Consider the following 25,245-nt stretch of genomic DNA (forward strand, 5'->3'; position numbering starts at 1 on the left):
GGGGGGTTCACCTATTTCGATGAAGATGGTCGTATGAAGTGACAATGAGCGGGTTGAACTGTCTAACAAATTTTAGTCATTTGATTTTCACGGTTTAAAATGTTTTTGTAAACGTTAATATGTGATAACTTTAAAAAAGTATATAGATGTTTAATGAATATAATAATACAGATTCAAACTATATGCTCTAGAATTTAAATAGATAATAGAGGTTAAATGACCTTACTTATATTAAGAATATCAATTGAACTTTCTAACCGACATAATAACACGGTTAAATCTTAAACCGATTAACTTGCTTTGTTCTAGTTGGTCTCATCGGTTTTAAGATTTACTGACCATAGTCTTCAATATAGTATAACCTTTTTTTTACCAACTAATACATAAACTATCTAATCTTACTCATAAATCTACGCATTTATGTACGCTCAAAATACAATCCTAACCTCATAACCTCATAAAATGACATTTTTTTTTCTTCACATCTATAGAATGTAAAATAAAATAAAATAATAAAACTATTTAATAGTGCATGGTCAACTAAATATATACCCAATTATTATAATATCAAAGGTGGGTGTTGCTATTCTCATTGGTTTTGGGTTTGGTCAATGGCAATATATATATATTAAGTGCATTATTTATTTTTTCTAATCAGCCTAAATCCCAATTAATTATTTGATGAAGTATTAGTTAACTAATTATATAATTACTATATGGGTGTGAGCACCTTATCCAACAAATTAAAAATATATATTATCAAAAGACAAGATTAGAGGTAAAATTTGCTATTAACTTACTAACTTATTAATAAAATAATATCATAAAAAACAGATCTTGCACCACTTGATTTGTAGTTAAAGTCAAATCATCATTTTAAAACTCTTGTATTCTTACATTGGTTGTAGGAAAAACATACATACTTTTTATATTAAGGTAGGTTTAAAAATAAGTATAAAATTTAAATAATATCATATTGACATTGTAATAAAAACAAAACCATAATATAGAAATAAGTTTTAGCTCAACTGCATCGAAGGGAAAGTAAAAATTTGGATGGAGACCATAATGTCTTAAGGTCGAATTTGATTTCGATTAGGTTTTATCACAGCATTTTTTTCTCGGAACAAAAGATAGCAGGCTTAGCTTACCCAATGTATGTGATCGTCTTTCGCTATTAGTGCCTTTTTTCGTTGGTCATTTCAAAAAAAAAAAAGAAAAAACAAACACCTTTAGTTTAACGGTTTAACCGCCGGTAAATAAAATTACTTTTAACCAACCTACAAACAAACCCCACGGCACATTAATGGACACATTTATCATTCACATCACATGTTCCACAAACTCACATCCGGATAACACACACAAAAAGATATTTCACATTTTCACAACAAGATAATGTCAAACTGGTAATACCCTATCAAACCCAAGGTCATTTCCGTAAACTCACACCCCAAACCCAATCCTTTAACCATGGTTATGTTCTCAATAACACATTATAACTCAACGCTGACCATAGTTAAGTAATGTCAACTTTATCATCCTCTTACTCTCTATTAATATGTCAACGAACATGAATAAACGGATATTAATAACCATAAATAAATGAATGTTCACGAACATAAATGGACGAACGAAACATGTGTTCATGTTCGTTCATTTAATTAAATAAATGAACTTACTGTCAAAAAGTTCAGTAAACGTTTGGTTCAATTACAGGCTTACGGATAACACACTAAAAGATATTTCACATTTCACCACAGCACAGTGCCAAACTCTTAATACCCACCAAACCCAGATCATTTCCGTAAACTCACACGCCGAACCCAAGTTTTCAACCATGGTTAAGTTCTCAATAACTCTTTATAAGCATAGTCAAGCAATGTCAACATTATCCTTTGTTTCTCAATCTCCCTCTCTCGTAATAGTAACCCTCACGCGACTCCGTACTTATCGAGTTCGAGCCGAATCGTTAGAATAAACAAGTCTGTCATTAATATAATTTATATAATATACATTTATTTATATATATTTAATACTTATTAATTAATCTATATAATATTACGAAAATAACTGTATAATTTATAACATTATATATAAAATTATAATTGTAAAAAATTAAAACATATATAAAATAATTATAAATATAAAAAAAACTAAATATGAAAAACTAAACAAGCAGAACTCGAGCTGCAAAAACTACTTACGAGCCATGCTCGAGCTTTAAAAACAGTAATAAAAAACTAGACTCGAGCTATATGTAAATTAAACATGAAACAGTAAACGAGCCATGCTCGAGCTTCAAAAACTACTTACGACCCGAGCTCAAGCTTTAAAAATAAAAATAAAAATACTCGAGTACTATATAAATTAAACGAGCCGAACTCAGACTTAGTCAAACTCAAGCTTAACTTGACACACCAAAAGATATTTCACATTCGCACTACAAGATAATGTCACACATACCCCACCACACCCAAGGTCATTTCCGTAAACTCACACCTCAAAACCCAATAATCTTTTTAACCATAGTTAAAGCAATGTTGCAAAAGTCGCTAGGCGGTCCCTAGGCGGCCGACCCCCTTGGAAGGAGTAATTGGAGTACTCGGGGAGTAATCGGAGAGTACTCGGACATGGTAAATATAAAGAAAATTAATATTTGGTTATTATATATATGTCAAATATTATAAGTTTACTAATATTTATGACAAAATAGGTGAATATCAATATAAATAAAAAAAATACATTTTTAAATATAAAATATTCTAAAAATTACTAATCATTAATTAAAAAATGATATTTGTTCTTTAATATTATTAAAATAACAATTATGTTTTATTTTTCTTGAGTCAAAATCGGTCCAAGTTCACCGATAAGATGTGATTCTGGCTGAGGCTGACCACATTTGACCACACCCAATGTCATTTCCGTAAACTCACACCTCAAAACCCAATAATCTTTTTAACCATAGTTAAAGCAATGTTGCAAAAGTCGCTAGGCGGTCCCTAGGCGGCCGACCCCCTTGGAGGGAGTAATCGGAGTACTCGGGGAGTAATCGGAGAGTACTCGGACATGGTAAATATAAAGAAAATTAATATTTGGTTATTATATATATGTCAAATATTATAAGTTTACTAATATTTATGACAAAATAGGTGAATATCAATATAAATAAAAAAAATACATTTTTAAATATAAAATATTCTAAAAATTACTAATCATTAATTAAAAAATGATATTTGTTCTTTAATATTATTAAAATAACAATTATGTTTTATTTTTCTTGAGTCAAAATCGGTCCAAGTTCACCGATAAGATGTGATTCTGGCTGAGGCTGACCACATTTGACCACACCCAAGGTCATTTCCGTAAACTCACACCTCAAAACCCAATAATCTTTTTAACCATAGTTAAAGCAATGTTGCAAAAGTCGCTAGGCGGTCCCTAGGCGGCTGACCCCCTTGGAGGGAGTAATCGGAGTACTCGGAGAGTAATCGGAGAATTCGGACATGGTAAATATAAAGAAAATTAATATTTGGTTATTATATATATGTCAAATATTATAAGTTTACTAATATTTATAACAAAATAGGTGAATATCAATATAAATAAAAGAAATACATTTTTAAATGTAAAATATTCTAAAAATTACTAATCATTAATTAAAAAATGATATTTGTTCTTTAATATTATTGAAATAACAATTATGTTTTATTTTTTTTGAGTCAAAATCGGTCAAAGTTCACCGATAAGATGTGATTCTGGCTGAGGCTGACCACATTTGTCCAATTCTTAGTAACTAGGCGGATTTACAGAAACTCGCCTCGATGACATACCTTATAGCGAGTACTCGGAGAGTACTCGGCCTTGCAATCCTACTTTTACAACATTGAGTTAAAGTTAACTCAATAACTTATTATAACTCTAAACACTAACCATAGTTAAACTAATGTCAACATTATCCTTTGTTTCTCAATCTCCCTCTCTCGTAATAGTAATCCTCACACGACTCCGTACTTATCGAGTTCGAGCCGAATCGTGAGTATAAACAAGTTTGTCATTAATATACATTTATTTATATATATTTAATACTTATTAGTTAATCTATATAATATTACGAAAATAACTGTATAATTTATAACATTATATATAAAATTATAATTGCAAAAAATTAAAACATATATAAAATAATTATAATTTTTTTTAAATAAACATATCAATTTTCTTTATTTAGATGTGTCAAAAATTGGGTTCCAATATGTAGAAACATAGATATTACATCAATATAGCAGGTAGGCGGGCAACAAGCTGCGCCGCCACCCCTTTCTGAATTGCAAACCCTAACCTGCTAAAGACATACCCCTGCCCCTTTGGAGTCGACACATTGCTATGCACAACCTGTTGGACCCTGGTTAGAAAACGGATAGCTTCCGGTGCCAAGGAGCCAAATGTATCAAAAGCCAGAGGGACAAAAACATGTTGGTTCTCTTCGCAGGCTTTAACATGTTTCTCCACCTTCTTCGTTTCAGCCATTTTCATTGCTTGCCCAGCTACAAACCCATTATCCCTCAAACCAGCTATGGGAGATACCCCTGTGAGGTCAACACAAGCGTGTTTTCCCCCGGCCCAACCAAAGACGAGCAAATCTGCCGGTCGTAGAGTGGATCTCCCTTCCGTGGGGTCTGTAAGGAAGTTTACGGGGGCTTCCTTTTTAGCTGATATCCTAGCTCGCCTTAAGATGTCCCAAAGAACGTCCCGCACCCAATCATGTCGGTATTTGAACCCAGGCATCTCCTTGCAATAAATATAAAAAAAATTAAATATGAAAAACTAAACGAGTCGAACTCGAGCTGCAAAACTACTTACGAGCCGTGCTCAAGCTTTTAAAAACAGTAATAAAAAAAACTCGAGCTATGTGTAAATTAAATATGAAACAGTCGACAAGCCATGCTTGAGTTTCAAAAACTACTTACGAGCCGAACTCCAGCTTTAGAAACAGATATCAAAAAACTCAAGCTATATGTAAATTAAATATGAAATAGTAAACGAGCCATGCTCGAGCTTCAAAAACCACTTACGAGCCAAGCTCAAAATTTAAAAGTAGAAATAAAAAAACTCGAGTACTGTGTAAATTAAACGAGCTGAGCTCATGCCTAGTCAAACTCGAGCTTAACTTGATAATGCCAAACTGGTAATACCCCACCAAACCCAAGGTCATTTCCGTAAACTCACACCTCAAACCCAATAACCCTTCTAACCATAGTTAAAGTTAACTCAATAACTTATTATAACTCTTATAACACTAACCATAGTTAAAAGTAATGTCAACTTTATCCTCTTTATCTATTTATTATTATTATTATTATTATTATTATCATTATTATCTCACTCTCTCTCTCTTAATATTAACCCCCACGCGATTCCACTCACTTTCTCTCTCTCTCATTACCGGCGATACACCGTTCGTTACCGGAATATTCCTCGTCGTCGTTAACTCCAACGAACGGCTGTACGTATCGGCGGTTAACTCTATAATCTAACGCCGTAAGTATCCACGTCATATATTCATATATTCATATCATTTTGATCTATCTATATAAATATTATAACTGTATCTAGTTGTTAAACTGTTTACGCGTAATGATGTTACGTTACGTTACGTAGATGAGATTTATTAGTTATTATTTATTTGTTAATTAGTTTACTGGAAATTGTAGGTTAAAATGAAGGTTTGAATTATTATTAGTAGATATCTTTTATATATAGTTGTTAACTTGTTATAAACTGTTTACGCGTTTTGATTTTATACGTTGAAGAGGTAGGTCCCAGCAGAGCCCAGTTGGACCCGCAAGACTCACCTTAAACAGGGACGTCTGCGCAGAAACCAACTGGATCCGCAGGACCAACCATGCTCAGAGACGTGACGTCCTTACGCGCAGTACGCAAGCTGGTCCCGCAGGAAATGCCTCCCAATGGTGAAGGACTCCGCCTGTCCCCGCAGCCTCGGATACAAGCCATTAGGGAAGGCCACCCGCGCAGCAAGGCTACACGCACAAGGCACTTAGCTCTCAATCACTCAGTGTCACCTGAAGGAATGAGCGAAGCCGGGAACAATCCCGCACAAGGGCGGGAGGGGGAATACTCCCGCCCAAATAAGCCAGTCCGTACGATACAGGAAGATCTTCTGTACTGTACCTGACGAGGTATGGGAAAAAGATCTGACTAAAGATACGACAGCTTATTGACAACAGTATGGCGAGCAGCATGCTCCTGCACTGTATGTCACTATTAGCCGCTGCCTACTCACCAACTACTGCCATACCACGTGCGTAGCCGTCAGTTGGTGGAACAGGAATAGTATACAGCAGGCCTGGTCGCTATCAGCCGCTACCTACCCACCAACTACCAGCAGGGCACGTGCGTAGGCTACTGTTGGTGGAACAGGAATACTGTTGCAGCCGGCCATACCTCTTTGGAAACCTACCTTCGGCTATAAATACCACAAATGGTATGACCATCTCATCTTATCATATCATATCTTATATCATCATAATATACCTGATATCTGCTCTAGCAATCTCTTAATATACTTTTATATTTAAAGAGCAATCTAGTCTGATTCTCACGCCGGAGGGTGGTCACAAGGAGGAACCCCCCCCTTCTCAGTGACGAGCTCACGGTGTCTGTTTTGCAGGTTATCAGAAGAACCATCTTCCAAGGGTCTAACCCCTCGTGGGAAACATCTCTCCAACCCCCAGGTTACCAGTAATCTGTCCGGGGTCCGGTTAGTGTTTCTTCATTGGCGCCATCCGTGCATAAAGCTAGAACTTTATTTTTCTCCAGTTTTTTCAAACTTCTACAAAGATGGTTAGAGAAATTCCGGTAACCACAACCCCAGCTACTGGGGTGAATACCGGTAACACAGTTTTTACAAACACTACCCCGGTTACCCAAGCCGGGGCAAGTGAAGTAAATTTTACGAACACTACCCCAGTTACTCAAGCTGGGGCAAGTGCAGTAAATGATCGCCTACCGGGATCCACTGATACCCAGTTTGAGAAACAAAGACTCCCCCGCCAAACTCTCGATGAAGTTAAGGCATGGGCGGAGGCACGACAAAAGGAATTCCAGGCTGAGTTGGACGAACGCTTGCGTTCCACACAACAGGCCGACGAATTCGAATACTGGGAGGATGACTCGGAGGAATCCGACTCCGACGCGAACCCTCGCCATAGGGCAAAAGGGAAGCGTAAGGAAATGGAATCCCAACCGAAAAGGCATTTTGGACAAGCCTTCAAACCAAAAAGCACAGGTGGAAGTCCACGAGACTTCTCCAAAACGTTCAGACCAAACATTGCAAATGCAGGAACGTCCAGGTTTGCAAGGGACATTGCGGAAGCAATCGCCCCAAAGAGTGCCAAACAAATGCCTAACATACGCACATATGACGGTATATCTGATCCAGACGATCATTTGAACAGGTTCATAGCGGGGGCAACCGTCAGCAATTGGACGGAACCCACCTGGTGCTACATGTTCCAAATGACGCTTGTGGGGGCTGCTAGAGCTTGGTTTGATCGTCTACCGGTCAACCACATCTACGACTGGGCAGACTTCCAGCAGAAGTTTAGCCAACACTTCAGCCAGCAACGGAAGTATACCGAGGAGCAATGGACAATCCTCAAATGCATACGAGAAGAAGATGAATCTCTGCCAAACTTCATCACTCGCTTCAACTCAAAGAAGCTAAGTTTGGGCAATATCAGCGAAGATCTTGTTCGCGCTGCCTTCATCCAGGGCGCGCATGACCCAGAGCTCATCCGCACCCTAACGGGTAAAGATGGCATGCCATCCACATGGGATGCCTTCATGACAGCAGCAAAACGCTACGCGGAAACGGAGAAGCAACTGGGTAGAGATCTCCCCCAGAGCACAAACCTCTACACTCAGAAAACGAGAGAAGACAACGTCCTCACCGCCCGATTAAATAAAAAGCGGAAGCTAGGCATTTGGCAGTCAAGGGTAAACTATGACACCTCATCCGGCTTGCAACATCGATTGGGCGGAAGGGATAATGTACATCCGCACCGGAACTCCAGATGGACGCCACTCACCAAGAGCGTCACTGAGATATTCGCTACTGAAGAGCTCCCATGGCCAAAGCCTCCAATAATCCGACATCGTCATGATGCTGATCGGAGCAAATACTGTGACTTTCACAAGACAAAAGGCCACAACACTGAAGAATGCATAGACGTAAAAGACATGGTCGAAACATTTGTCAGAGATGGGACGCTCGCGCACCTCGTGGCGCAATAAAGGCTGAGCAGGCGGGTGCGTGTAGAACCTCAGCTGGGGAAAACACGAATAAAAGTTCCAGCTTCAATGTCGAGACTACATGCTGCGTAAAGAACGAGATCACGAACCAGGTGCGTATCGGCTCGATGGCACTCCCATCCCAACATGGAAGGGAGCTCATTTACACAATTTGCATGTAAATCAATTCCAATTTGTAAAGAAAAGGCCAAGAGCCACTTCTAATGGAAATGATCCTCTTTAGAACATCGAAGCTGATGATTTTACTTTTCTGAACACTAGTATGCCGGCTTTCACCGCATAACTACGTGAAGTCGTTGCGTGGGAAGGCGGTCCTACCCTCACAAACCCAATAATGTGAAAAAACCTTCACGCAGGTCAGTTGAAGGGAAAAGGTTCAGCACCCAAAAATGAAAGTGCCGGTCTACCCGCACGAATCATAATGAGGAAACTGAACAATAACCTATCAACAACAGCGCGTCGAACGGTTAAACTATGTAACACTGGTGACGGCACACATTACGTGAAGTCGTTGCGTGGGAAGGCGGTCCTACCCGCACGAACCCAATAACGTGGCAAACCTTCACGCAGGTCAGTTGAAGGGAAGAGTTCAATTATCCCATTAAATGAAAGTGCCGGTCTATCCGCATGAATCATTAAAGGAAACTGAACACTAACCTATGGACAACCGCGCGTCGAACGGTTCAAAACAATTCTTAAAAAGGATGAGGAAAACCTACACGCAGGTCAGATAAGGGTAAAGTTTTGCCATCCTACTAAGTGCAAGTGACGGTTCTACTCGCACAATCACGAAAGAGGAAGCAAAACTTCACACCTATTATCAACCACGTTCAAAGGTTAACTTATCCTCAAAGGATGAGGAAAACCTACACGCAGGTCAGATAAGGGTAAAGTTTTGCCATCCTACTAAGTGCAAGTGACGGTTCTACCCGCACAATCACGAAAGAGGAAGCAAAACTTCACACCTATTATCAACCACGTTCAAAGGTTAACTTATCCTCAAAGGATGAGGAAAACCTACACGCAGGTCAGATAAGGGTAAAGTTTTGCCATCCTACTAAGTGCAAGTGACGGTTCTACCCGCACAATCACGAAAGAGGAAGCAAAACTTTAACCCATTATCAACCACGTTCAACAGGTTAACTTATTCTAAACACTTGGAAAATTGCTAATTTAAACTAAGTATGCAAGTCATAAGTTTATAAAGCAAGGAACCCAAAGAAGGAAATAACAATCTCATACGCAAAAAGATTAATATTTCACAAATGAATTATTACAAGAATGGCCGGGTAACTACCCGCCTACGAAAAGAAAAATAAATACATCCGTACAAGACTATCCTAGCAATGGGAAGGGATCTTCAGGATCAAGCCTCAGGGCCGCCTCCACTTGGACCCGCTCCATCAGAAGAATGAGGCGGTTCGAGGAAGGCTTTAAGGACAGCTAACCCATCATCAGCAGCAGCTACTTGGTTCACCTTCTCCACCACTGGATGCGGGAAGGCGGCGTATTGATTTACTGCCTGGTCATATATGGCTTCAGTATCAACATTGTACAAAGGGAAGTTGGAAGGCGGGAAGCCTTTCTCAACGAACCCTAGACCAAGCAGGAAGCCAGCCCGTTCCCCATCCTCGTGAGAAGCATTGAGGGCTGCACTCATAGCATCGTCGTAGGATGTCTCTGAGAAGACCCGATGCACAACCTACAAAGAAAATACAAGTGTCAAACACCTTTTCTATGTACAAAGGAAAGCGTGAAGACGTAAAGCTAAAATACCTGAGGCAACGCTTCTCGAAGAAGCCATTCCTTGGCAACCAGGGCTTGGGTGCAGGCGCGTTCGGCTTCGCTTTTATTGAGGTTGGCAAGTTGCACTTCCTTTGCAGCAGCCTCTTCAACGCCCTTAAGCTTCCGCTCGGTGTGGTCAAGCACGCCCCTCTGGTCCAGGATCTCTTGGAGCTTCTTGGCATCTTCCATGGCCAAGGCATCATGAGCACGTTGGAGAGCCTCTAATTTGGCCTTGAGCTCCTCGTTCTCCACGCGTAAAGGCTCAACAACGGCCTCAGCCTTGGTGGCCCTCTCAGTTGCGTTCCTCGCAGTTTCCTTAGCCAGCCGAAGCTGTTCGTTAACAGCTTGGGCAGCCTTGGAGCGGGCCTCGAGTCGCGCTTGAACTTCAACCTCGAGGGCCTTGAAGGCCTTCTCCTTCTCCGCAGCAGCTGCGGCCAACCGTTGGTTCTCCTCCCGAAGAGCCCGCGCCTGAGATACGTCCTTGGCGCGAGCTGCTTTCAACTTGTCGTTTTCACGACAAAGCAGCTCGACGCGCGGCTGCATTCGGGCTTGGAGAACCCGAAGCTCATTGGTTAGCCTACCCTCCTGGTAGCTAGCCATGGCTTCCCCCAACGCACCATGGGGAGCAGCGTGGCGAGCCCATTCCACGCACTCCACAGGGGTACGAAGGGTTGTTCCTCGGCGTATGTTCCATCGCGGAACATACACTTCATTGGAATCCGACACTGCAAAAAAAACAAAAAAGCAGTTAGGAAAAGATGATAAAAATAAAAGTGAAAAAGGGCCAAAGGAACCCTACGCACCTGTAGGGTCTATAACAGGCCGATAGCCGCCGAACCCATCACCTGAACCCAAAGGAAACCCATCCAAAAGGTCAGGCAGATGGGAAGGTGGCAAGGATTGGAGAGTACTCCCATGCGTACCTGATGAGCCGGCCGTCGGTGCCGGTGGCGGGGGCATGGTGGCAGCCGCCGCAGTCGCTGCCGCAGAATCCGCAGCAATCGTAACCGCCGGCTCGGTGAAGGACGCCGTAAAAATCGCACTCACGGCTGGCGGTGGCGTAAACTCGGCTGGAACAGTCGGCTCAGAGTGAGCAACTGAACCAGCGGGACCAGGCGCAGGCGCCTGGGTCGACGCCTCAGGTAGGCTGACCAAGCCTACCGTCATCGGCGGAGAGGTACTACTCGGTACTTCACCCTGGAATGCGTCAACATCCACGCCTGCACAAGAAGATAAGTGTTTAAATAAATTTAGTAAAATCTACAAAGATAAGGATGGGGTTTTCTTGAGCCTGAACGTACGGACGGGCGGGGACAATCCCGATGGGGCCGGTCTCTTGACGCCGGTCACCGTCGTCGTTGGTTCTCCGGAGGTAACAGTCGTAGCCTCCGGAGCAGTGGTCTTCTCACCACCGGGGTTCCCCGCCACCTCTTCACTATCTGACTCGGTGTCAGATAGAAGCACCGGATCAGCTGTGGAGGCCACCTTCTCCTTCCCTTTCCCACCGGCAGCTTTCTTCTTCCGCACCAGCGGAGGACCATCTGCGGATTCCTCAGAAGAAGACAGGATGTAAGGAAATCCAGCAGCAGGTACAGCATTGAGGGGTTGAGGATAGAATATCGCCTTACCTGGCCGCCGGTGGCTCAGGATCTCTTGGCCCGGCGGATAGACCTCCACAAACCGATCCGCCGTTTGCTCCAGGATGGGCAACTCATTCTCGTCTAAAGCACGAGTGCCCACCCGCACGGGACCGTCAGCTTCCCGCGGGTACAGGAGCGACTCCAAGTCATTCCCCTCTGAAAGAAAAGAAACAGTTAGAAGACAAACTAATATCAGCAAGAAAGACAAGACATACCATAAGGAATAGAGTCGTATTCGAGAAGGATGGGAAACCGAGACGCCTCCTTCCATACCCGGCTCATCCCCAGCATCACCATCCCGGACTCCGCAAACCGGTAAACCGGAGATTGGACCCGGGATATCTTCGCGAACCATTCCGCCTCCTGGTAACTGGAAGCGTGAAGGCTCGGAAGCGCTTGACCCTTCTTAAACTTCATGGCAATGGGGATGGCGCGGGCAGAGATGTAGAAGAACTCCCGCTTCCACGATCGGAGACTGCGCTCGGTCACGCAGATCTTCAAACCCTTAATACGGGTTGTCAGGGTGTACCACCCCTGGACGCACCTCCAAGTATAGAAGGTCATCAGGCGGTCCACGTAGGGCTCAATACCCAGAATCCGGCACACCCACTCGAAGTGCCGGACCTTGGCAATCGCCATCGGATGCACCTCGGTCAGGTGCACACCGTGCCTCTCCAGGACACGGTACACAAACTTTGTCAATGGGAACCTAAGGTTCCCATAAACAAAGAATGCAGCATATACCCCGATCTTGCCACTGGGGGCATCGTACACAGTCTGGTGGGATTCAGGAAACTCAGGCTCAAGAGACTCAAGCATGAATTTCCTGACGATATACTGGTACTGATCGACAGGTAGAGCACACTGGCACTCGCCAGCAGTACTCCTATCGTCGGCTACAGCTTCAGCATCATGGGAAGACATTTTGCAGAAAGAAGAAAGTGATTTCGGGAAAATGCTTGCCTGAAAAGGGGAGTATTTGCCGGAAATCACTAAGAAGAAGAAGAAAGGTGAAAGTGTGGATTACAAAGAGGCCTCTCCCCCTTTATATACTAATCGCAATAAATGCGGTGAATTTAATGCGGATGAGAGAGAAATCGAAGGTGCAATGAAACTATGACACGTGGCAAAAAGCAGGCTGGCAACAGCTGTTGACAGGACGTGTGCCAGTAATTTCGCGGCCACGCGCCCGAAAAATCGCGCCCACGCGCCGTAAAAAGCGTCTGGAATGACCATATAATGTCACGTCACCATAACTTCCTGCACGTCCTGACACAGTCAGAAGAAACTGTCGCACGACGTTTCAGAGGTTTGGACTGTTCCTATCTTTCCACCAACCTTTCGAATTTCAAAATTCAAAATTTAAAAAGTAAGCGGGAAAATACCCCCTTACCTTGGCGAACAAGTAACCGTAAGACGGATGCGGGTACAGTGTAAAGGCAAAACCCTTCACATACCTAGCACCCGCAGGGAATTGAAGCCAAGAAAACCTTGGCGAACAAGTAACCGTGAGACGGATGCGGGTACAGTGTAAAGGCAAAACCCTTCACATACCTAGCACCCGCAGGGAATTGAAGCCAAGAAAACCTTGGCAAACAAGTAACCGTAAGACGGATGCGGGTACAGTGTTAAGTCAAAACCCTTCACATACCTAGCATCCGCAGGGAATTGAAGCCAAGAAAACCTTGGCGAAACAAGTAACCGTAAGACGGATGCGGGTACAGTGTTAAGGCAAAACCCTTCACATACCTAGCACCCGCAGGGAATTGAAGCCAAGTACCTCGGCAACCAAGTAACTATAAGACGGGTGCGGGTACAGTGTAAAGGCAAAACCCTTCACATACCTAGCACCCGCAGGGAATTGACGCCAGGAATACCTTGGAAGTAAAGTAACCGTAAGACGAGCGCAGGTACAGTGTTAAGGCAAAACCCTTCACATACCTAGCGCTCCGCTGGGAATTGAAACCAAGAAGGATCTTCTGGGCAATGCTTGCGGAAACGGAAATAACATCCCCGCATAGTGGGAACGTCGAGAACTACGTTGTTTGAAGCTCCAGGATGGAATTGGTGGTTTTAACATAATTGATCACTATGTTCAAAACTACCAAAACCTCATGGAGAATCCACACAAGTGGGACTCAACGCTCCTGACTTGCGAGGAGGTTACAGACCTGCCCGCATCATACCCAAAGACCAAGCAGGAAACTCGGGAATTTCTGCAAGTGACAAGGACTTCCGCGGGAAGAATCCCCATGGAAAACCTTAAAAAACATTTTTCAAAACCCTTTGCTTAAGTCCAAAAGTTCACCTCACTTTATTAAATACGCATGAGAAGAACATTGGACTGGGGGGACTTGAAGAGGTAGGTCCCAGCAGAGCCCAGTTGGACCCGCAAGACTCACCTTAAACAGGGACGTCTGCGCAGAAACCAACTGGATCCGCAGGACCAACCATGCTCAGAGACGTGACGTCCTTACGCGCAGTACGCAAGCTGGTCCCGCAGGAAATGCCTCCCAATGGTGAAGGACTCCGCCTGTCCCCGCAGCCTCGGATACAAGCCATTAGGGAAGGCCACCCGCGCAGCAAGGCTACACGCACAAGGCACTTAGCTCTCAATCACTCAGTGTCACCTGAAGGAATGAGCGAAGCCGGGAACAATCCCGCACAAGGGCGGGAGGGGGAATACTCCCGCCCAAATAAGCCAGTCCGTACGATACAGGAAGATCTTCTGTACTGTACCTGACGAGGTATGGGAAAAAGATCTGACTAAAGATACGACAGCTTATTGACAACAGTATGGCGAGCAGAATGCTCCTGCACTGTATGTCACTATTAGCCGCTGCCTACTCACCAACTACTGCCATACCACGTGCGTAGCCGTCAGTTGGTGGAACAGGAATAGTATACAGCAGGCCTGGTCGCTATCAGCCGCTACCTACCCACCAACTACCAGCAGGGCACGTGCGTAGGCTACTGTTGGTGGAACAGGAATACTGTTGCAGCCGGCCATACCTCTTTGGAAACCTACCTTCGGCTATAAATACCACAAATGGTATGACCATCTCATCTTATCATATCATATCTTATATCATCATAATATACCTGATATCTGCTCTAGCAATCTCTTAATATACTTTTATATTTAAAGAGCAATCTAGTCTGATTCTCACGCCGGAGGGTGGTCACAAGGAGGAACCCCCCCCTTCTCAGTGACGAGCTCACGGTGTCTGTTTTGCAGGTTATCAGAAGAACCATCTTCCAAGGGTCTAACCCCTCGTGGGAAACATCTCTCCAACCCCCAGGTTACCAGTAATCTGTCCGGGGTCCGGTTAGTGTTTCTTCATACGTATATCATATTTATTATTAACAGGTTAAATGAAGGTATGTATGAATTAGTTTTAATTCAGATTTTAGGAGATTATTAGTTTAATTATCATTATCACCGGAATGCTAATCGAGAGTTTGTTGAGAGTTTTTTTTAATTATTATTATTATTAATTTATTTTATAGGTTAAATGAAGGTATGTATTAGTTTTAATTTAGCAACAGAATGCTAATCGAGAGTTTGTTGAGACTTAATTGTTTTTTTTATAAATATTATTATTATTTTTTATTATTTTAATTTTTAATTTTTAATTTTTAATTGTAGATGATAATCACTTAATCAGTAACCTGCAAGCCTGTAAATTGGTTGTGGCTAAATGGTAGAGCATTCACTTTACAAGTGAGAGGTAGGAGGTTCAAACCTCACTATCACCAATTTATATGGGAGATATGAGGGATGACCTTGACTTGCCAGGGTTCGAGTCCTGATCTCAACTGGTTTTACCGGCTCCTCGTTGTTGTGCCATTTGGCGGGCGTGGGGGTCGGGTTTTATCCGGTGAATCCCTCAATAGGTGGACTGCTAGGGTGCTCCGTCCGTCCGGACTAGTGGCCGGCTCGGGCTACCTTTAGCCAATAGGGGCCGCTTACGGAGTACCCGGCGTTACTTAGTTGGTCGTTCAAAAAAATAATAATAATAATCCGCAAGCCTAGTGTGTACTGTGTAGTGTGTGTGTATATATACCATGCATATCTAGTTGTTAAACTGTTGACACTAATTTGTTGTTAATTTACAGGAAGTTGTAGGATATTTTAGGTATTTGTTATTATTTTACTGAAAATTGTAGGATAATATTAGGTTATAATTAAGTGCTGTAGGTATGAATTAGTTTTAGTTTTACAGGAAATTGTAGGATAATAATTGTTAAAACTTAATTGTTTTTTTTATTATATATATTTTTTATTCTGCAAGGCTAGTGTGTGTGTTTCTATATAAGTCAATTATATATAGTTTATAAAAGTTATATACAGACTTAATTTTTTTTTTCTAAATGTTAGATGATAATCAGTATCCTGCAAGCTTAGTGTGTGTGTATGTTTCTTTTTTTTTCCTCTCTTCTATATACATCTTATATATCTAGTTCTTAACTGTTAAGACGCTAATTTGTTGTTAAGTAGATGAGATTTAGGCATTTGTTGTCAATGTACAGGAAATTGTAGGATATTTTAAGTTAAATGATGGTATAGATTTTTTTGGTATGAATTAGTTTCTAGAATGTTAATGAAAAGTTTTGTTAAAAGTTAAGTATGTCTCTGTGTGTGTGTGTGTGTTTATTATTATTATTATTGTTAATATTATAGGTTAAATGAAGGCATGAATTACTTTTAATTTAAGCAACGGAATGCTAATCGAGAGTTTGTTGAGACTTAATTAATTGTTTTTTTATTATTATTATTAGTTTATAGGTTAAATGAAGGTATGAATTAGTTTAAATTTAGGCAATGGAATGCTAATCGAGACTTTGTTGAGACTTAATTCTTTTTTATTAATTATATTATTATTATTATTTAATTCATCATCATCATCATCATCATCGTACTCAGTATATCCCACCAATAGCAAATCTATGGTAGGGTCTGAGAAGGGTAAGATGTAGACAGCCTTAACTCTACCCTATAAGGATGGAGAGGCTGCTTTCAGTGAGACCCCCGGCTCGATAGTAGTTTTGCATCAAGCCTTGGACATAAGGCACATAGCACTCAATCATCGGGACACCGGCTGATCGGTGCATGTACCCTTGTCTTTCGGCTATCAACGCCACTACATGATGCCTGATTAACCGTCCGTCACTTTTAACGTTATTTTCACGAGATTAGTAAAATAACGTCAAAATTAGTGCAATTTCACTTTTGCCCACCCGAGGGTTCACACATATATACATCATATGTGCGCACCACAAGCAGGGCTAATTTAATTGTAGATTTTTTTTAGGGCTAATTTAATTGTAGATGATAATCACTTAATCAGTAAAAAAAAAAAGTAACCTGCAAGCCTAGTGTGTAGTGTACTAGTGTGTGTTTGTGTATATATATATATACCATGTATATCTAGTTGTTAAACTGTTGACGCTAATTTGTTGTTAATTTACAGGAAATTGTAGGATAATATTAGGTTATATTGTTTTAATTAAGTTCTTTAGGTATGAATTAGTTTTAGTTTTACAGGAAATTGTAGGATAATATTTGTTATTCAATCAATTTGATCACAGAATAAGAATAATAATTGTTGAAACTTAATTGATTTTTGTTTTATTATATGTATATATATTTTATTCTGCAAGCCTAGTGTGTGTGTATGCTTCTTTTTTCTCTCTCTTCTATAGACATCTTATATATCTAGTTCTTAACTGTTAAGACGCTAATTTATTTTCAAGGTTATGTGTAGTTAAGGGACTAAAAAATGGGGCGTTTTGTGTCATGTGACGCCCAATCAGCAAATGATGGATTTTTGTTTTATTGGTGTAATGGTGTTTTTTGTAGCCCTATATATACACATCTCTCTCTCTCTCTCTCTCACATACAGTATAATAATAATAAAAAGAAAACATACACCGGCGATAAATAACTCGCCCCCCACCCCACAATCGCCCCATTTGTTGCCCGGGGGGGCATGTCAAAATCGCCCCCATCGCCTTGCATTTGTCGCCCACTAGGACGGCCTAAGTAGATGAGATTTAGGCATTTGTTGTTAATTTACAGGAAACTGTAGGATATTTTAGGTTAAATGAAGATATAGATTTTTTAGGTATGAATTAGTTTCTAGAATGTTAATGAAAAGTTTTGTTAAAAGTTAAGTTAAGTGTGTGTGTGTGTGTTTTTTTTTAGATGATAATTAGTATCCTGCAAGCCTAGTGTGTGTGTTTTTTCTGTAGTTTGAAGCAATCTTGATTTATATTTTTTGAGGTATTAGTTAATAACCAGTTGAGCATTTATAGCTAAAATGGATAAAAGAGGGTACGACTGAAGGTTTGTGTATTATTTTTTATTATCTGAAATTCAATGTACTATTTGAAAAATGATTTAAATTATGGTGATGTCCTCAATTTCTAGAAACTTGTACTTTTCCAAAAATTGTTTCTATATTTTTGAAATGTTAAACTGTGGACAATCTGGCTGTCAATTCTCAATCGACTGGTTAGACTATGTGTAGTGTTTTAACTAAAAAGTGTAAAAGTTACTGCCACGAAGGCATGAGACCCTCACTAACTTTTCTCTAAAAAACACGTAATGGTTTAACTAGAATCAGAATTATTATTATTTTTTTAATAAAAATTGTGAGTTGGATGGTGATTAGTTAGAAAATAGGCTGCCCCCACACCCAAGTCCCTCACGCCCGTTTATCCAAGCCCCTTGACGCCTCTCACGCTCTACGCGTTTTGGTGTCTTATGTGGCTGATGCGGATAGGGGCGTTAGCCAGTATGTACAGTCTTATAGTTTAAAAAAAAGTTGACTGATACTGATTTTAATCTAAACTTAGATTAAAAGAACAGTTGAGTTGTAACTAATTCATCGACCTTCTTAGAACCATAGGAATCCAGATTACTGCAACCTGTTGTAAAATAAAGAAGTATTGGTATAGCAGGAAGTAAAAACAAATTCTTTTGTAGTGCAAGCAAGCTTGTGTTGCACTGGCTGCTTGTTATTTTCTGATGCTGATTTAAACAAAGTCATTGAATAAATGACCAAAAACCGCTTTCCCTGAGTCTATATTTGCTTTTTTTGGTTTATTTTATTTCTAAAACAATTTAAAAAAAACTTTTGTTCTTTAAGTAATTGCTGACATCAGTTTTTTAAGTGTCAAAAAGAGTACCTTTCAGCTTTGATATTAGTGTCATCACATGAGTCCATATTTGAGTTTTGAGTGTCAACTTAATTACATATTTATTTTTAAAATTGTGGAGAATCATTATGGTGATGATGTTTTTGGATGTATTCATTTATCTCTAATATTTGCTGATTTGGGGCTAAAAGTAGACAATATCATATATAGAAGTAATTGTTGACATGAGGTTTTTAACTTTTAAGTGTCAAATAGAGTAACATCAATACTTTTTTGCCTCTAATTGTGTAGTGTTTGGGATTTGCTTATTTGAGCAGCTTATGCTTTATAAGGATAATCAACTTTTCAAAAATTATTTATTTCACCTTCAGGGTAAACTGGTCATTTTGAATCTACTAAGAATAATCTGTTTAAAATAAGCAAATTTCAAACTGCTAACAGAACACAACTTATTTCACACATCTGCACATCTGTTCTTTATTTTCTAAAATTATACTTTACAGATTATGTCATCAAAATCTTATGCAAACATTTTGGATTTAGAACCTGATAAGCTGTTGGACATCCCTCAAACTCCCAGAAATCTTCCACGAGTGTTGACCATGCCAGGAATCATAGCCGGTGTAGACGACGACAACATTGCCGATTCAGAAAAAACATCATCCGGTTGTCGAGAAAGAAAGATCATTGTGGCAAATATGCTACCCTTACATATCCAACGCGATCCCGATACTCTAAAGCTGACCTTCAGTTTTGATGAAGATTCACTTTTATGGCAGCTAAAAGACGGGTTTGACCCTGGAAGCGAAGTTGTGTATATAGGTTCACTCAAGGTTGAAGTAGATGCTAGTGAGCAAGAAGAAGTTGCTCAGAAGCTTTTAGAAGAATATAACTGTGTTCCCACTTTTATTCCTCATGATGTTTACAAGAAGTATTATGGTGGCTTCTGTAAACATCAACTGTGGCCACTTTTTCATTACATGTTGCCCATGTCACCTGACCATGCTGACCGGGCTTTATGGAAGGCGTATGTATCTGCAAATAAGATATTTGCAGATAAAGTTATGGAAGTTGCTAACCCGGAAGATGACCACATTTGGGTTCATGATTATCATCTTATGATCTTACCTACATTCTTAAGAAACCGTTGTAATCGGGTCAAGCTCGGGTTTTTCCTCCACAGCCCGTTTCCTTCATCTGAAATTTACAGAACTTTACCTGTCAGGGATGAGATTCTTAAAGGGTTGCTTAACTGTGACTTAATCGGGTTTCATACGTTCGATTACGCACGTCATTTTTTATCATGTTGTAGTAGAATGATGGGTTTGGATTACGAGTCTAAAAGAGGACATATCGGGCTTGATTACTTGGGTCGAACCGTTTACATCAAGATTTTACCCGTGGGCATTCATATGGGTCGACTTGAATCCGTTTTAGATCTTTCGATTACAAAACGAAAAGTTAAGGAAATAGCTGAAAGATTCAAGGGGAAAAAACTTATAGTTGGGGTTGATGACATGGATATTTTTAAAGGGTTGAGTCTTAAACTACTCGCCTTCGAATATCTTTTACAATTTTACCCTTTACTTCGTGGTAAACTTGTGTTAATCCAAATTGTGAATCCTGCAAGGAGTGCAGGAAAAGATGTTCAAGAAGCAAAAAGGGAGACATATCTGATATTAAACAGAATCAACGAGGCGTACGGGTCGCCTGATTATCAGCCAGTGGTTATAATTGACCGGCCTGTTGCCCGTTATGAAAAGTCAGCCTATTATTCCATGGCTGACTGTTGCATAGTTAACGCCGTCAGAGATGGGATGAATTTAGTACCGTATAAATACATTGTTTGCAGACAACACTCGCCTCATTTTGAAGAAAATGCAGCGCGTACGAGTATGTTAGTCGTGTCTGAATTTGTCGGGTGTTCACCGTCTCTAAGTGGGGCCATACGGGTCAACCCATGGGATATTGAGTCGGTTGCTGTAGCTATTAACTCGGCTGTAGTTATGAAAGAACCAGAGAAACAATTAAGGCATGAAAAACATTATCGGTATGTGAGTTCGCATGACGTGGCGTATTGGGCTCGTAGTTTTATGCAAGATTTAGAACGGGCATCGAAAGATCATTATAATAATCGTTGTTGGGGTATCGGGTTCGGTTTGGGTTTTCGGGTGGTTTCTTTATCCCCGGGGTTTAGGAAACTGTCTGCTGACTGTATCGTGTCTGCTTATAAGCGGTCAAATAAACGGGCTATATTTTTGGATTATGATGGGACGCTTGTGCCTCATTCTTCTATTGTGAAAGCTCCTGGGCCGGAACTTATTAATGTTTTGAATACTTTGTGTGATGATCCGAAGAATGTTGTGTTTATTATTAGTGGAAGAGGGAAAGATACGTTGACCGAGTGGCTTGACCCGTGTGAGAGGCTGGGCCTAGCTGCTGAACACGGGTATTTATGGAGGTATGAAAACTTCCTGTTTGACTGAACCAGTTTTATTTGTAATCCGACCCGGAACCAGTATCAAACCCGGTATGTTAGAAACCATTAGGTTGAAATCGGGTTGTAACCCATATAAGTTGAAACTTTGTCCAGCCTCATCAAACCCGGAACAGTTAAAATGCGGTTTCAAATCGGTCAAACCTGACCCTTTGACTTTTTCAAACCGCTTTTAACCCGAATCGATTTAATCTCAAACCGCTTTGACTTTTGTTGACCCAAACCGGAACAGTTTTGGGAAAATGCTGAAAAATGTACACCTTTAATGCCGGGTCGGTTGGGCGTGTTGTGCAACAGTTCTTGGCCAGCCCACAAAACACTTTTCTTTGTCCATTTCAGTTTATATGAAATTTTAGTCGGTAAATTAAAACTTTTGTTTGTGTGAATGTAATATTTTTATAGTAACCGTGAGAACCCCGTTACCAGAAAACTCATGGGACACACTAGTACCATGCTAGCCAATGGGACCGGGTAAAACTATGGGTGTAAATGAGTCAAGCCGCTTATGAGCTACTTAAGATTGGCTTGCTAAAAGCTCGAATCGACCGAGCCTAAACGAGTGCGAGCCTAAAAATAATCTTGTTTAGTAAACGTGTCCGAGCCTGAGGTTCATTTATCGAGCTCCTGCAGGCTCGCGAGCTGAAACGAGCCATATTTTATACAATTAATTTAATGTCTTGATACATATACATTTAATTTACAAAATAATTATAACTATTACATATATATGGTAAAAATAACTGAATAATATATGTTTTGTTATAAACAATGTATATGAGTTAACTTACAAAATAATTAATAAATAGTAATCGAGCCAAGCTCGAGCTTTAAAAATGAGCTCGAAACAAGCCGAACTAGATAAACGAGTAAATGTAATCTTAATGGCTTTTAATCTACAGATGGAACAAAAATTCAGAGTGGCAGCCGGGTCTAGTGGGCGTTGACTTTGAGTGGAAGGAAATTGCAAACCTGTGATGGAATTGTATAAAGAGGCAACAGATGGTTCAACTATTGAAGTCAAAGATAGTGGTCTAGTGTGGCACCATCAAGATGCTGACCCTGACTTTGGTTCGTGTCAAGCTAATGAACTACTGCTTCATTTAGAGAATGTGCTTGCCAATGAGCCCGCTTTGGTTAAACGGGGCCGACACATAGTTGAAGTTAAACCTCAGGTATACAGCCATTGTCCCTTTTCATGTTTAAACATGTCGGGTCGGGTAATATGCCAAAAGGACCGATATTCAGATTGTTGTGTTAGGGCCAAGTAATCAAGTATAACTTCATCACAAATTATACCCAACGTTAATTACCAGTTAACTGGTTACTAACCTATTGAAATTAACTGTTTTTGTTTCGGTTAACCGGTTAGGATTTGCACTTGTTTCAAATTTGTTATTTCAAGATTGATATATATTTTTTTATTAAATTACACTTGGCCCGACAGTCCGACACGCCTTGTCATGAATAAACATTTATAAACTTGCCGAAACTCATGACTGCCCGTGTCAGGTAACATATCAAACGGGCCGCTCGGATTGGTTTGACCGTGATAGCTTTTTGTCAAAATTTTAAATTTATTTTAGTAGCTTGTGTGCCAAATTTGTTATTTCAAGATTAATATATGGTTTTAATTAAACACTTGGCCTGACACATAAGTTATACATATATGCCAAGTGGACGATTCGGGTTGGTATGGAACACTTTTGTCCAAAAGTTTTCCTTTGTTTTTTTTTCATAAAAACACACTCGGGACAACTTTCGACCCGATTGAATGAATCCAGTTGAAACAATCGACGTTATTTTTTTAAATCTGTTCGACCGTTATGAATAAAGACAGATGCAAACTAGTGAAAATTTCACGTAAGATACTTATTAAAATGACTAAATTTGTACAAAATAATTTATGCAGGGTGTGAGCAAAGGCTTAGTAGCAGAAAAGGTACTTTCAACCATGACAGAAAACGGAGAACCGCCGGATTTCATCACATGCATCGGGGATGATCGTTCAGATGAAGACATGTTCGAAAGTATTGTTAATGCAGCTTCAAACGCATCAGAAATATTTGCGTGCACAGTTGGAAGGAAACCGAGCAAGGCTAAATATTACCTTGATGATACAACTGAGGTTGTCAAGTTATTATCCGGGCTTGCTAATACTTCACATCCTAAACCTAGTAATAATCCACCTCGGTTCCAGGTAACAACGTTTGATGCGGTTTTTTAAGGTACAGCAACATGGCAAACCAAAAAAAAAAATTGCACAGTTTTCTCTTTGGGAAAACCGTTTAGGATTTGGTGAGCTCGGTGAAAATCTTTGAATGGTAGTTAAGTTTCTTGTTAGTCAAGTTGCCTGTTAGTTAAGTTTCGGATTTGATGAGTTCCCAAACCCTTCATTTTTAACATTTTAAATAAGTGTTGAAGAGGCTGGGTTGGTGTTTTATGACCGAAAAAATGTAATGTTTAGATCTTAGAAAATGTAGATATATTCTAATTGTGACGAACCCGAAGACCACATTCATTTGAAATAGTGTCTGATCGGATGATGGGTCACTCATTGTAACCTAGTCACATTGCAACCCACCCGTTAACGGCCCCCACTTTAAAGCCCCAACGCGGTGTTGGGGCGTTTAAGCCATGCCATGTCATTTTGCCGCTATCCTCAACGCTCGGGTCTAAGTAAGAGTACTTGGTTCGGTACTCGTAAATGAAAAAGAAAATTGTAAAAGTTGATTGATTGGTTGGTTTGTTATAACACACTAATTGCATAAAGGATAAACCGAATTAAACGATTTGTTTCGATTATGATGTAATATAGTCACTTTCAGATTTAGAGTATATGATTAAGTTGCAGAATTCAATGTTGGTTTTATAATTGATTTAACTGCATAGACATAGTCTCGTTTAATTTCGTCAATAATCTATAGCACATTCCATATTCTTACAAACCGATCGTCCATCTCTTAACTAAAGTAATTATGGGTGTACCGGGTATGATCAGATAGCGCATGTTTAACTTTTTACAACTAATTATACGCCCAACAATGAAAATTGAGCAAGTCGTTCATACAATTGAATAAAAAATCCCTTATACCGTTATGACTATGTGAAAGTTAGCTGAACATGACAAAAAGAATTATAATAAGCAAAATCTCTTATCACCAACTTCATTAACGATAAACTTTAAACCTTTTGAGTAATTTTTATCTTTTAAAATCTCTTCCAGATCGCCCCTTACTCCACCCAACATGTACCACTTTTGAGTTGAAGCATCCCCACATGAGGCGACTTTATTACAATGTTTTTGGTAAGTGAACCATTGCATGTCACTAACTAAATCTCGGATTGAAGAAACACTAAGTGAACCCTGGACAGATTATAGATAATCTGGGGGTTAAGTAATGTTTCCCACGAGGATGAGGTCTAGCAGAGAAAGTTGTTCTTCAGGGGACCTGCAAAACAGACACCGTAAGCTCGTCACTGAGAAGGGGGGGGGGGGTTCCTCCTTGTGACCACCATCCGGCGTGAGAATCAGACTAGATTGCTCTGAATATAAGTGTATATTAAGAGATTGCTAGATAAGATTGAGATATCAGATGATGTCCTTACCATTCCAAGGTGTTGGAGTATTTATAGCCGAAGGTAGGTTTCCTAGAAGGTATAGCCGGCTGAATAGTATTCCTGTTCCACCAACAGTGGACTACGCACAGGCCATGCTGGTTGGTGGATAGGCTACGGCCAACAGTAAAGGTCGGCTGTATACTGTTCCGTGCCATAAGTGAGGGTAAACCAATTTCGACCGGGACCATGGCTTCAGTGCCATAA

The 25,245-nt window shown here is 40.4% G+C and overlaps 1 pseudogene across 1 annotated transcript; it reads left to right on the forward strand.

The window, feature by feature from the left end:
- Positions 1-5,397: 5,397 nt before the first annotated feature.
- LOC143578801 (putative alpha,alpha-trehalose-phosphate synthase [UDP-forming] 10) lies at positions 5,398-23,848 on the forward strand (annotated as a pseudogene). The gene is made up of 4 exons (XR_013143334.1): positions 5,398-5,544; positions 19,430-21,387; positions 22,323-22,595; positions 23,333-23,848. The product of XR_013143334.1 is annotated as a putative alpha,alpha-trehalose-phosphate synthase [UDP-forming] 10 (transcript).
- Positions 23,849-25,245: the final 1,397 nt, after the last annotated feature.

The sequence above is a fragment of the Bidens hawaiensis genome, unplaced genomic scaffold, assembly GCF_021521415.1.
Source record: "Bidens hawaiensis isolate Kalapana, Puna unplaced genomic scaffold, B.hawaiensis_p1.1 tig00029340_1, whole genome shotgun sequence".
Lineage (NCBI taxonomy): Eukaryota > Viridiplantae > Streptophyta > Magnoliopsida > Asterales > Asteraceae > Bidens > Bidens hawaiensis.